The following is a 12027-nucleotide window of genomic DNA, read 5'->3' as shown; positions in this document are numbered from 1 at the left end:
ATTGGAAAAAGCCATTAACCCCCAATAGCTTAGAAAACATGCCTTTTATTTCTGTTAGTGAAAAAAATTTGTGTTATTTTAATAACTGTGTTTCTTCTTAGCTCATTATAATATATTCCTGGAATTTTCCAGAATACATTTCATATCTGCAAGTCCCTAAAAACCCTTCACAAATGGTAACATTAGTGGCACTGGTAATCAGAGCTGGAATGGAGAATGTAACTGACAAGTGCTATGTAAATCAGCTTTGATATTGTTCTGTGGCTTTTATCTGTCCACTGTGAGTTGGGTTCATTGCTGCAAGAGCTCATCCTGGCCAGATAAAAACTACAATCAAGTTGCAGACCACAACAAATGGCACTCACAGGAGTGCCAAAATGGAAACTGTGGAGACTTCCACAGATTGCCTACTTGTGCAAGTCCAAAATTTGCAGTCACATCCTTGATGGCATGTACAGGTTAGGTTTGATAAATCCTAGGTCTATACTGCAATCCAGCATCCTCCTGAAATAACAGGCACTCATCAAGTTAATGCTAACATCCTCTGGTTGGCTTGATTCTCTGAATTATTTCCTTACTCGTTCACAGGGTTTGGCTCCAATAGCTTATTGTTTCCCTCTTGTTCTTGAAAAGTTTCTTAGGGGTAAGAATGTGGAAAGATTATCAAAATCCTTAACAGAAAAGCATCTTGAACAAAAAGCTAATCCTTAGGGATTAACCTGCTTTTTCGTAAAATATGCAAATAATTATAATATGTATATAAATACATATATATAGCTGCAATTATTCTCTTTCAATAATAAATCTTAACTGAAGAATTTAAAATAGTATTTATTTCTGAATTTGTTTGTGATATTTTGTATTTATACATTGAATACTAATAAAATAGCTTACTGGCATTTATTTGACAATTATTTAGATATAGAGAAAGATTAAAATGGATATTCCTAAAGAAGAAATACCATTATTTCTATTTTTATATGAGTGAAACAAGACTTAAAGAATTAGAGAAATTGCTAAAGCCTCACAGTGACCTAAGATCTAGCTGTCTGAGTCTAAAGCTTGTGTTCTTCCCCACCATGCTAAAGTGACACAGAATGTATACAAGTCTGGTTGACTGAGGAATTTTATTCAGATTAGAACAGTCAGGAAAATAGTCAATAAAAAAGCAATTACACCATTTGTTTTACTTAACGGATTTCTTACATGGAATTAGCCAATAAATTAAGACCTAACAGTCAGTCTTATAGCTCTATGTACTGACAAAGCAAATTATTTCTTCTTCAGAATTTGGTTAAGGCAAGGATGAAATGCCAAGCAAAACAAAACAAAAAGTGTCAGCATTTATAATTTTCATTGTTGTTTTGGATCTTGGTCTTCATCTGAGATGATTCGTCAATTCAAAATGGGGATAATATTTCTGAATGAACTTGTTAAGAAATATTTGTTGAGCACCTGTTGTGTGGTCAGCATCAGATTAAAATATAGAAATATTAAGACATGAAGATATGACAACCACTTTAACTTCTAAGTGGATAGTATGAAGGGGGCTTTGAAAAATAGGTAACTATTTACTATAAGAGGTAAATTTCAAGGGTGAAGTGTACAGAGTAAGTTGCTGTGATGCTATTGCTCTAATTTGAGTGTGAGGTAGTAAAGGGCCTGGCATAGAATAGTGATAGTGCTATTGTTCTTGTTTGATTCCTTATTCTGTTTAGTTTTATTGTATTGTGCTTTTTAAAAATGTTAGGCTTTTTACTATTTCTACTCTTACTTTGTTATTTAATTTAGTTGTAGAAAGCAAAACAGGACATTTGATTGTAAATTACCCAATCTAATTCTTTTTTTTTTTTTTTTATTATACTTTAGGGTTTTAGGGTACATGTGCACAATGTGCAGGTTTGTTACATATGTATCCATGTGCCATGTTGATTTCCTGTACCCATTAACTCGTCATTTAGCATTAGGTGTATCTCCTAATGCTGTCCCTCCCCCCTCCCCCCACCCCACAACAGTCCCTGGAGTGTGATGTTCCCCTTCCTGTGTCCATGAGTTCTTTGACCTCTTTCTTTTTCTCACTGCACTATACTCAACCACTTTTTGCTGGTATTATCCTAAATGCCCTTTATACCCGCCTATTCTTTTATACCATTCCCACAACTACAACTCAAATTAAGACTTGCACCTATTACCATAGTCATATTATTCACCTTATAAGTTTCAATGTATTTTCATTAAGAACAGAGTTCAAACTCCTGAAATTTAAGCACCTCCATAGTCTGATCTCAGGATTGTGTTCTGTGGAGTCATGAAGACAATGGGAGTCATGAAGACAATGGAGTCACGAAGACAACGGGCGTCATGAAGACAACAGGGGTCATGAAGACAACGGGAATCATGAAGACAACGGGGGTCATGAAGACAACGGGGGTCATGAAGACAACGGGGGTCATGAAGACAATGGGGTCATGAAGACAATGGGGTCATGAAGACAACGGGAGTCATGAAGACAACGGGGGTCATGAAGACAACGGGAGTCATGAAGACAATGGGGTCATGAAGACAATGGGGTCATGAAGACAATGGGGTCATGAAGACAATGGGGGTCATGAAGACAACGGGGGTCATGAAGACAATGGATTCATGAAGACAATGGGGGTCATGAAGACAACGGGGGTCATGAAGACAACGGGGGTCATGAAGACAATGGATTCATGAAGACAATGGGGTCATGAAGACAATGGGAATCATGAAGACAATGGAGTCATGAAGACAATGGGAGTCATGAAGACAATGGGGTCATGAAGACAATGGGAGTCATGAAGACAATGGATTCATGAAGACAATGGGGTCATGAAGACAACGGGAATCATGAAGACAATGGGGGTCATGAAGACAACGGGAGTCATGAAGACAACGGGGGTCATGAAGACAATGGGGTCATGAAGACAATGGGGTCATGAAGACAACGGGAATCATGAAGACAATGGAGTCATGAAGACAACGGGAATCATGAAGACAATGGATTCATGAAGACAATGGGGGTCATGAAGACAATGGGGTCATGAAGACAACAGGCAGGTAGAAGAACTCACTATGCACTCTCTTCCTCCATGTGCAATGATATCATGTTGGTAGCCTGAAATCTGCCATGATAGGAATATTTATACCAATAAATTCATCAAGCATTACAAATCAGGTTTTCATTCACCAGGGACCCTGTCATTAAACATTCATCTGCATTGCACTGTCTCTGTTCCAAATTCCACTATTACTATGTTTCTTTACACACATATGATACTTTCTAAGGTTGTCCTAAGCATGGCCTCCTACATCATCCTGTAATAGTGATGTAATTCCAGCCCTTTTAATTAGGTAAAAAAAATCATGAGGCTTAATGATATGACAATATATTTGATAAATTTTTTCTGTTCTTGAGTTTTGTTGAGGAGCATGTCTCAAACCTCTACTAAAAGTGAGATCTATTTTTCTCAGGCTTGATTGTAATGCCATCTCCTCCCAATACATGCCTTGTTTTTCACAGCTGAAAAATAATGCCACTGTCCTCTGTGCTCTGATAAGGTTTTATTTACATATATTTGCTTTATAAAATTTAACATCTCACATAGTATACATTTTATGAGGGCAAAGTTTGCATCTTGTTCCTATTTATCCCTGCATTGTTTCATTTAATATGTGGCAAACGAAAGGGGCTCTATAAATCATGTTACATAGGTAAAAGCATTGAACATTTAGCCTCATATTTCCCTAGTTCTTCCATTTTTTCCATCAAATATGCTAACTTTTATTATAGAGGTATTCAAAAGGCCTTTGAAAGAGAAATAAAAATATGCTCCACTTATTGTCACTTCATGATTAAATATAAGTATATTAAATGCCAAATGAGTCATAGGCCTTGTGTTAGAATGACACTTAGGAAGGCATTGAATTGAGAACAAAATGCTAAAAAAGCTATTGAATTTCAGTTATTTTTTCGAAAGAAAATAATGCAAACCAGCATAATTTTTAGGCAAGTGCCCTTAAATGTCAATAGGACAGAAAACACCACTTGGAAAAACATGTTCCCTAGGAATATTCACTTAAATGTTATTTTTGTGGGGGGAAGTATTTGCATGATAAAATTTCTTTATTAACAGCATACTGGGCCTCAATTTCTTGGTTTGAAACAGAGCCAAATGATCCCAATACTATTTTCCTCTTGTTTTGTTTTCTTACTAACAAATGTAGACTACTTTAGAATTTGATGAAAAAGTCTATTCCTGCTACACACACTTAAATACATTTCCTCAGATTTGGGACGCTATCTGAGTCAGCTCAGATCAGCAGTTGTAAAGTCACAAAATATTTATCCTCATCCATTGTTTCCTTCTGCAAGAAAATTTTGTCACTTCCAACATCTTAATTTCCTTAAAAGATTCCATAGACATTTTCAATCAGTGGCCAATTGAAAAAACTGATTCAGTGGGCAGGAGAGCAGGTGTCACCGACTTCCCATTTGAAAGCAGCTGGTTATTTTATTTCAAATGATCTTTGTTATTTCCAATGTTAAATAGTCTGCCAGGGGTACAATGGGCAAGGCTTTGATGTCTCCCTGTTTTGTCCTATTCCCTGACCACATATTATCCTTAACTTCCATAAGTTATATACATTACACAGGCTCTTCATGACAAAGAAAATTAAGTGAGGGAGATTCTTAGCTGGATCAACACCAAAACCCCCACACAACTGAAACCTGAAAAAAAAAAGGTAGTCTGAAATGTATGCATATCATACAATTGTATTTTGTAACACTATCCTTGTATATGAAGGACAGTAGTGTTAACACTTATGATTTTCCATAATTAACATGAATAGACCAAAAATATCCTGTGGGTTGCTTTTAGGAGAAGGGGAAGTAGATTTTTAAATTTAGACCAAAAGTGTTCATGATATTTGGTTGATGTAACTGCAGAAGAAAAGAAGTTCTAGACACCTGCTCTTTTACTGAAAGGAACAGTCTCCTTAATACTGTCCCAGATTATAAGAGTCACCAGATATTACCTCCGTCTTGTGGAAAATCATCCTGGGAAAAGTTCATTTCCCTACAGCAATGCAAAGCAGAAAATAATCTGTAGAATTAAACAGAGAGAATAGTTTAGGTAATTTATATTCTGCATTCTGTTCCACAGTTTGATGCTGATCATTCCAATTAGATTATTTAGCTTAAATATAAATATACATAAGAAATTATACGTGTGTGTGTATATATATATACTTTGTATATAAGAATATATGACCAATAGGAAGAAGCAATTCTATAAATTAAAAGTACCAACACGTTATCCATTAATAGGATGTATAATACTCTGAAAGTAATTATTATAACAACTATAAAATCGATGATAATAGCAGTAGCTAAATTTTTTGAAGACCTTTATATCAGGCATTTTTTATACATTATTACAATTAATACATGTAAACATGTAAAGATGTAATGTTTCTTCCATTTTCTTATTTAATTCTCAGAACTACTACACAGAAATAGACATTTCTTCAATTATATAACCAAGGAAATCAAGGCTCAGTGAGATTTAGTACATTTATCAAAATCCCACAACTTGTAACTAGTGTCACCAGCACTTAAACAGGACTTTCCACCTCTAGAGCTTTGCTTTTTTGGCCACTACACCAAATTAAATGTGGTAAAATATCAAGAAAGTTAAATTACATTAAAATATTTGTAAGATCATAAATATATCTATGCATTTAAGCAATAAGGACAGTCACTTTTTTCATTTAGACATTTGAATATTTAGAACACAATTTTTCAAAAGGTGCTCCATTAAATAGTAAGTGGGCATGTTATTAATACATTTGACAAAAAAATCTTTTAAAATAGTCAAATGAGTCTGGGTTAGACAAATTTAAATCTAGTTATCTTATTGCAGGATTCCCTCTCAGATGGCAATGTGCATTTTGATTCTCTAGAAAGCGAAAGGAAATAATGACTGTTTACCAATGTTTATTGCCTGCTTACCACGTTTCAGGCATAAGCATTACTGCATTTAAGTCTAACAGGCTTATGAATTTAGTTTATTATTTTTATTTAACCGATAAAAAGCAGATGATTATAAATGTGAAATAAATTGTCCGAGATCCAAAACTAGATTGAAACTTAAGTCCAACCCCAGACCCTCGCTATCTTAGCTGCTATGACAGGCAATGTTGTTGTCTTTTCTATTGCGAGTTCTTTACAATTTTTTAAAATCTAGAATACATTTGGAATCACCGATTAAGATAGTTAAACCATAGCCTTGAAACTCCTAACACATTATGTATAATTTATATTTTGTCAAAATCTGCTTCCCCTCACCCTCTGGTTTGTGGGCTTCTTGGAGGTGAAATTTATCATGTTTGTACTCTCAGTTCCTAAGAAGAGTGTCTGATACATAATAGGCATTCAGTAAATATTTGTTGAGTAAATTAATTTGTCTGTAGATTGACTTTATTCTTCTTGAATTGCTAAATCTACATAGACAATGTTGTTAATCCTCAGGGTCAACCCTTAGTGTTGGAAATGAGAAAGCAGGTAAAAGTCAAAGAAAATCACAGTGCTGTTAGATCCAGAATACTGAGAATATATTTAGTAGGCTACAATGATTAGCAAATATGTAAACAAGGACTACAGAAAAATATGCATTGCCATTCCTAACAATAACTTATTTCAAAATTATGCTTATGGTCAAAATAATTGAATCAATATTTATTACTTAGCAATGTGAGAAAGTGAGGAGGCCATGATCAGCTTGAGGTTAATTATGGCAGGTTGGTATTCTGCCACTTCAAATTTACCTCTTTGGCAATTGTTCACAGTCCTGAGGCTTCACTTTACTGATTTCTAAACGGTTCTGTTACCTTTATTGCAGGATGTTGCAAAAATTAAATGAGATAAACCACCCAAGATAGTGTCTGGAACATAAGCATCAACAGATAAATAGTAACAATTATGTTTTCTTCAGCTGACTTTAAAATCAACTCAGATTGTTGATTTTTGATGAACTAATTTACTTGTAAGGGAATTGGATCTCTGTAAATAAATCTAGTCATAATCTGCTACATGAAGTTTACTTCTGAACCTGCCCACTTCTAAGATGTTCATTTCTCATTTTTAAAACCTGCTGATGTTAGAAAGAAAAGTGGTTGCAATTTGAGACAGTACTATGGTACACTGACCATTCATAAAGACACTCACTAACTTCTCTAACAATCTAAAAATTGACTCCAGAAGTTTCCTTCATCTAGATATAAATTTAAGCAGGTTGAGATGTATTAGATTGTCATATATGGGACAAAAGAGACTAGCAATTCTGCATAAACCAGATAAATGCTGGAATAAATCTGCTGCTATTTCTAATAGAGCATAGGCCTTTCTGACATGTCATTGCTAAATGTTCTACTTTACAAGATTGAAACTGTCCGAAGTCACTCACTATTCTAAACAGGATCAATACTAACAGGGATTTACTACCCAGCTCAGTGCATAAATCTGCTGTGATTAAATCTAGTTCTAGAGAATACTAACACTGCAAATTTTCCTTTTGTTCTTCAGAGGAAATAATGAAATACATTCATTTTAAGGGTGACATAGAAAATAATTTGTTTTTTCATCATGACTATCAATGTTATTCACTTATTTATTTATTCATTGATTCATTGCTCAAATATGCATTGAGTGTTCACTATGTACAAGTCACTTTGGGAGCTGCAAGTTTAGCTTATACATGAATTTTTCCCTTGGGGAGCTTACAGTCTATCAGAAAAAGATAAATATGAACATAAATTAATTTTAGTGTTGAAACTGTTAGGTGTAATAAGTGCATTAAGACAGAGTTTTAGAGAGAACCCACGTTTGGCTTAAAAGTAATCAAAAACACATTATAGAAGTTTCCTACACTTGAATGGGGTCTTGAAGAATGCATATAATTTAAATGTGTAGACATGGAATAGAATCTACATATTTCACATTTTTCACTATACGTCTTAAACTTTCACAATAGAATAAGCGATAGTAGACAGTCATCAAATATTGGCATTAAATCATTTAGCTAGATTTTTCTAGCAAAACACAATGTGAATGTCAACTGCAAGACTGGTATGCATTTCCCAAACATCTCAATCACTTCCTAGTGTAAATATTTTGAGAAATGAGAATTTTCTCTGGTGTACAGGGAAACATTTATGCATCTTCTGTCAAAGAGTAGCCTGCACACTCAGATCACAGCATTGTAACTATTTTATTCTTGAGTTTATCTCTTGCTTATTAATATGGATGAATATTAAAATTTTAACAACTTCCATGTGGCATCTGGTTAGAGTATGAAAACATAATTATATGAGAAAGTATAATTAATATTTGTATATTTAGAAATAAGTGTATAAATAACCCATAGAGGCAGGAAATAGTATTTAAAGCATTTTAAACATTTCCCTTTAGTAAATAATGTCTATGATGAAAACTATGAGAAATACTATCACCTCGGTAATTTTAACACTTTGTATTCTGGAAAACTTTACTTCTGTAGGATACTAAGGCGTTTTACTGCCCTTCTACAAAGATTATATTGTCAAGTAAGTGTGGGTTAAAACAAAGTTAACCAAGCTTCTTTATTGTAGAGTTTTGCTCTAGAGTCTTACATACGTTAAAGTGTAACATGAATTCCTCACATAATACCTAGAAAACAATATCTCACAAACTAAATGTAAATGAAACACCATTTTTTAAAAGGCCTTAGCTCATCATTTCTGCGTATTTGATTCCAATACTTGAAATAGATTATTCCACTAAAGATGAAACTTTAATGAATATTGGACATACTGATTTGTACATTTATTCAATTCAATAAAGAAAAAAGTGTCTTGAGCCCCTAGAAATAAGGGCCTATGTTAGAGAAACAACAAAGCATAGTGCTAAGAACACAAGGTGTGGAGACAGACTGTGTGTATATTGAGCCAATTGCTGATTAACAAGTTTCTTAACCACTCTGTGCCTTCTTCTTTTCTCATCAGTAATGGAGATGAGAATGTAACGGCATCTACTCCACAAAGTTGTTATGAGGACAAAATAATTGAATAAACAAATTGTTAAAGTAGTTCCAGCCACATAGTATTATACATGTATTAGCTAATATAATAATTACCATTATAAATGTAAAAATTTTCAAACATTACCTTTGGCTTCTCATAAGCTAAATATTGATTAAACATATGTGAGGTTGTAATCATGGTTTCATTATTTGACAGCTGTATCTCTTTGAGTGAGTTATTTGAATTCTCTGTGCCTTAGTTTCCTAATCTGTTATTGGCTGGTGGGGAAGGTGATAATGATTGCATCATGTTGGTAACACTACCTCTGCTTTTCCCACTACCTCCCTTTAAAACACAAGCACATTTCTCAATGAAAGTGACACTTTAGTCCTTCCTATTAGACACAGCCTTCAGAGGAATTTATGACAGCCTTGTCAAATCTGATAAATGCATAAGATTATTTCACACTGAGTCTCAGAATCAAGATCATATGAACCCACACTAGAAGGACAAATATTTGAAATCATTTTTTCTTGTGTTTTTCTAAATAGGAAAAATTAAACCAAGTCAAAAATGTTGACTGCTAGACCATTTTTTAAATAACAACTTTGTCTTTTTTTTTTTTTTTTTTTCTTTTTCAGGAGAACGGGGTCTCGCTATATTGCCCAGGCAGGTCTCGAACTCCTGGGCTCAAGCTATCCTCCCGCCTCTTGCCTCCCTGAGAGCTGGGATTACAGGCGTGAGCCACCGCGCCCGGCCTTAAATAACAACTTTATTGAGCTATAATTGTCAGAATGACTAACTCCTTTGAAGTGTAAAAATCAAAGGATTTAAGTATATTCACAGAGTTGTGTAACCGTCACCACTATGTAATTTAGGCCATTTTCATCACTCCAAAAGAAACCCCATACCCATTAACAGTCACATGTTATTTCACCCTATCCCAGGCCCTGGCAACCACTCATCTATCAGAGAGATGGACATCTCTATGGATTTGTCTATTCTGGAAATGTTATACGAATGAAATCATAAAATATGTGTTCTTTGTGACTGGCTGTTACTTAGCACAGCATTTTCAGGCATCAATCATGTTGTAGTATATATCAATAATTCACTCCTTTTTCCTGCCAGATAATATTCCATTGTATGAATCTACTATATTGAGTTTATCTATCCATGGGCATTTGAGTCGTTTTCACTTTTGGGCTACTATTAATAATTCTGCTATAAACATATATATATATACAAATGTTTGTGTGAGTATATGTTTTCACATCTCTTGGGTGTATACCTGGGAGTGAGATGGCTGGTTATGTGGTAACTCTATGTTTAATATCTTGAGGAACTACCAAGTTACTTTCCAATGTGGCTGTGCCATTTTACAATTCCACTGGCAATGCACGAAGGTTTCAATCTGGGTTCTCTCTACTTGTAATTGTCTGTTTTCTATATTTTAGTCATCCTAATGGGTGTGAAGTGGTCTTTTATTGTACTTTCAGACCATTTTTATAGGGTTGAAAATAGAAATGGAATTTTTTGGGGAAGCAGTAATATCATCAAATAATGTAACTCTAATATAGAATGAGAAGACAAAATAAACATCTTGTCAATCACAAGCCATGAATATATTGCCCTTTTGAAGCATGCTCAAGAATATATTCAGTTCCATGAAGACATATTTAAACCACAGATAACTAAAGAATGCTCTGAAATGGTGCCATTTTCTTTTTATTTTAAAAACTCTAGAACAACTATAGGTCTAACTGGGCAAAAATACATTTTTCAATACATTTGAAAATATGAACTTTTTAACAGGCATAATTTTACATTGGCAATAGTTTTAAAAGCAATTACATCAAATATGTCTCCAAAAAATCTCTCATGTTTACAGTTAGAAAAATTGAATTAAAAAAATGTTTGTGTCTTGGGAAGCCGAGGCGGGTAGATCACCTGAGGTCAGGAGTTTGAGACCAGCCTGACCAACATGGAGAAACCCCGTCTCTACTAAAAATACAAAATTAGCCGAGCCTGGTGGCGCATACCTGTAATCCCAGCTACTCAGGAGGCTGAGGCAGGAGAATCGCTTGAACCTGGGAGGCAGAGGTTGCCGTGAGCCGAGCTCACACCATTGCACTCTAGCCTGGCCAACAAGAGTGAAACCCCGTCTCAAAAAAAAAAAAAAAAAAAAAAAGCTTGTGTCTGACTCAGCTTTAACTTATCATTTCCTAACCAAAATGCTGTAATTTTTGCATGTTAAAAATATATTTTCTGCCAGGCGCGGTGGCTCACGCCTGTAATCCCAGCACTCTGGGAGGCTGAGGTGGGTGGATCACCTGAGTTCAAGAGCTCGAGACCAGCCTGGCCAACATGGTGAAACCTCGTTTCTACTAAAAATACAAAATGAGCCAGGCATGGTGGCGGGCACCTATAATCCCAGCTACTCGGGAGACTGAGGCAGGAGAATTGCTTGAACCCGAGAGGCAGAGGTTGCAGTGAGCTGAGGTTGCGCCATTGCACTCCAGCCTGGGCAACCAGAGCGAAACTCCGTCTCAAAAAACATATATATATATTTTCTTAGTTTGTATAGTTAACAGAATTTTATTTATCCATAATTGTATTGGTTTCTTGTGGTTGCTGTAACAAATTACCACAAATTTGGTGGCTTAAAAAAAATTAATTCTCTTCAAGTTCTGAAGCTCAGAAGCTGAAATCAGTTTCATTAAATTAATAATCAGTGTGTCATAAGAGCCACATTCCCTCCAGAGACTTTAGAGAATAATCTATTCCTTAGCTCCATCAGCATCTGGTGGCTGCCAGCATTTCTTGGCTTGTGGCCACATCTCTCTAATCTCTACTTCTGTGGCTACATTTAACAACCTACAGATATGCTGATTCAGATACATTATTTTATAGCTAGAGATACAAATGTTGTTTTTTAAACCT

At 34.9% G+C, this 12027-nt stretch overlaps 1 long non-coding RNA gene across 4 annotated transcripts in view; it reads left to right on the top strand.

The window, feature by feature from the left end:
- LOC129492314 (uncharacterized) overlaps window positions 1–12027 on the top strand; it is a 299404-nt gene that overhangs the window by 70651 nt on the left and 216726 nt on the right. The gene's annotated exons all lie outside the window — the stretch shown is intronic.

Source organism: Symphalangus syndactylus, chromosome 10, assembly GCF_028878055.3.
Source record: "Symphalangus syndactylus isolate Jambi chromosome 10, NHGRI_mSymSyn1-v2.1_pri, whole genome shotgun sequence".
Taxonomy (NCBI): domain Eukaryota; kingdom Metazoa; phylum Chordata; class Mammalia; order Primates; family Hylobatidae; genus Symphalangus; species Symphalangus syndactylus.
Note: the sequence above shows the minus strand (reverse complement) of the source record. Positions and strands in the feature narration are given on the sequence as shown.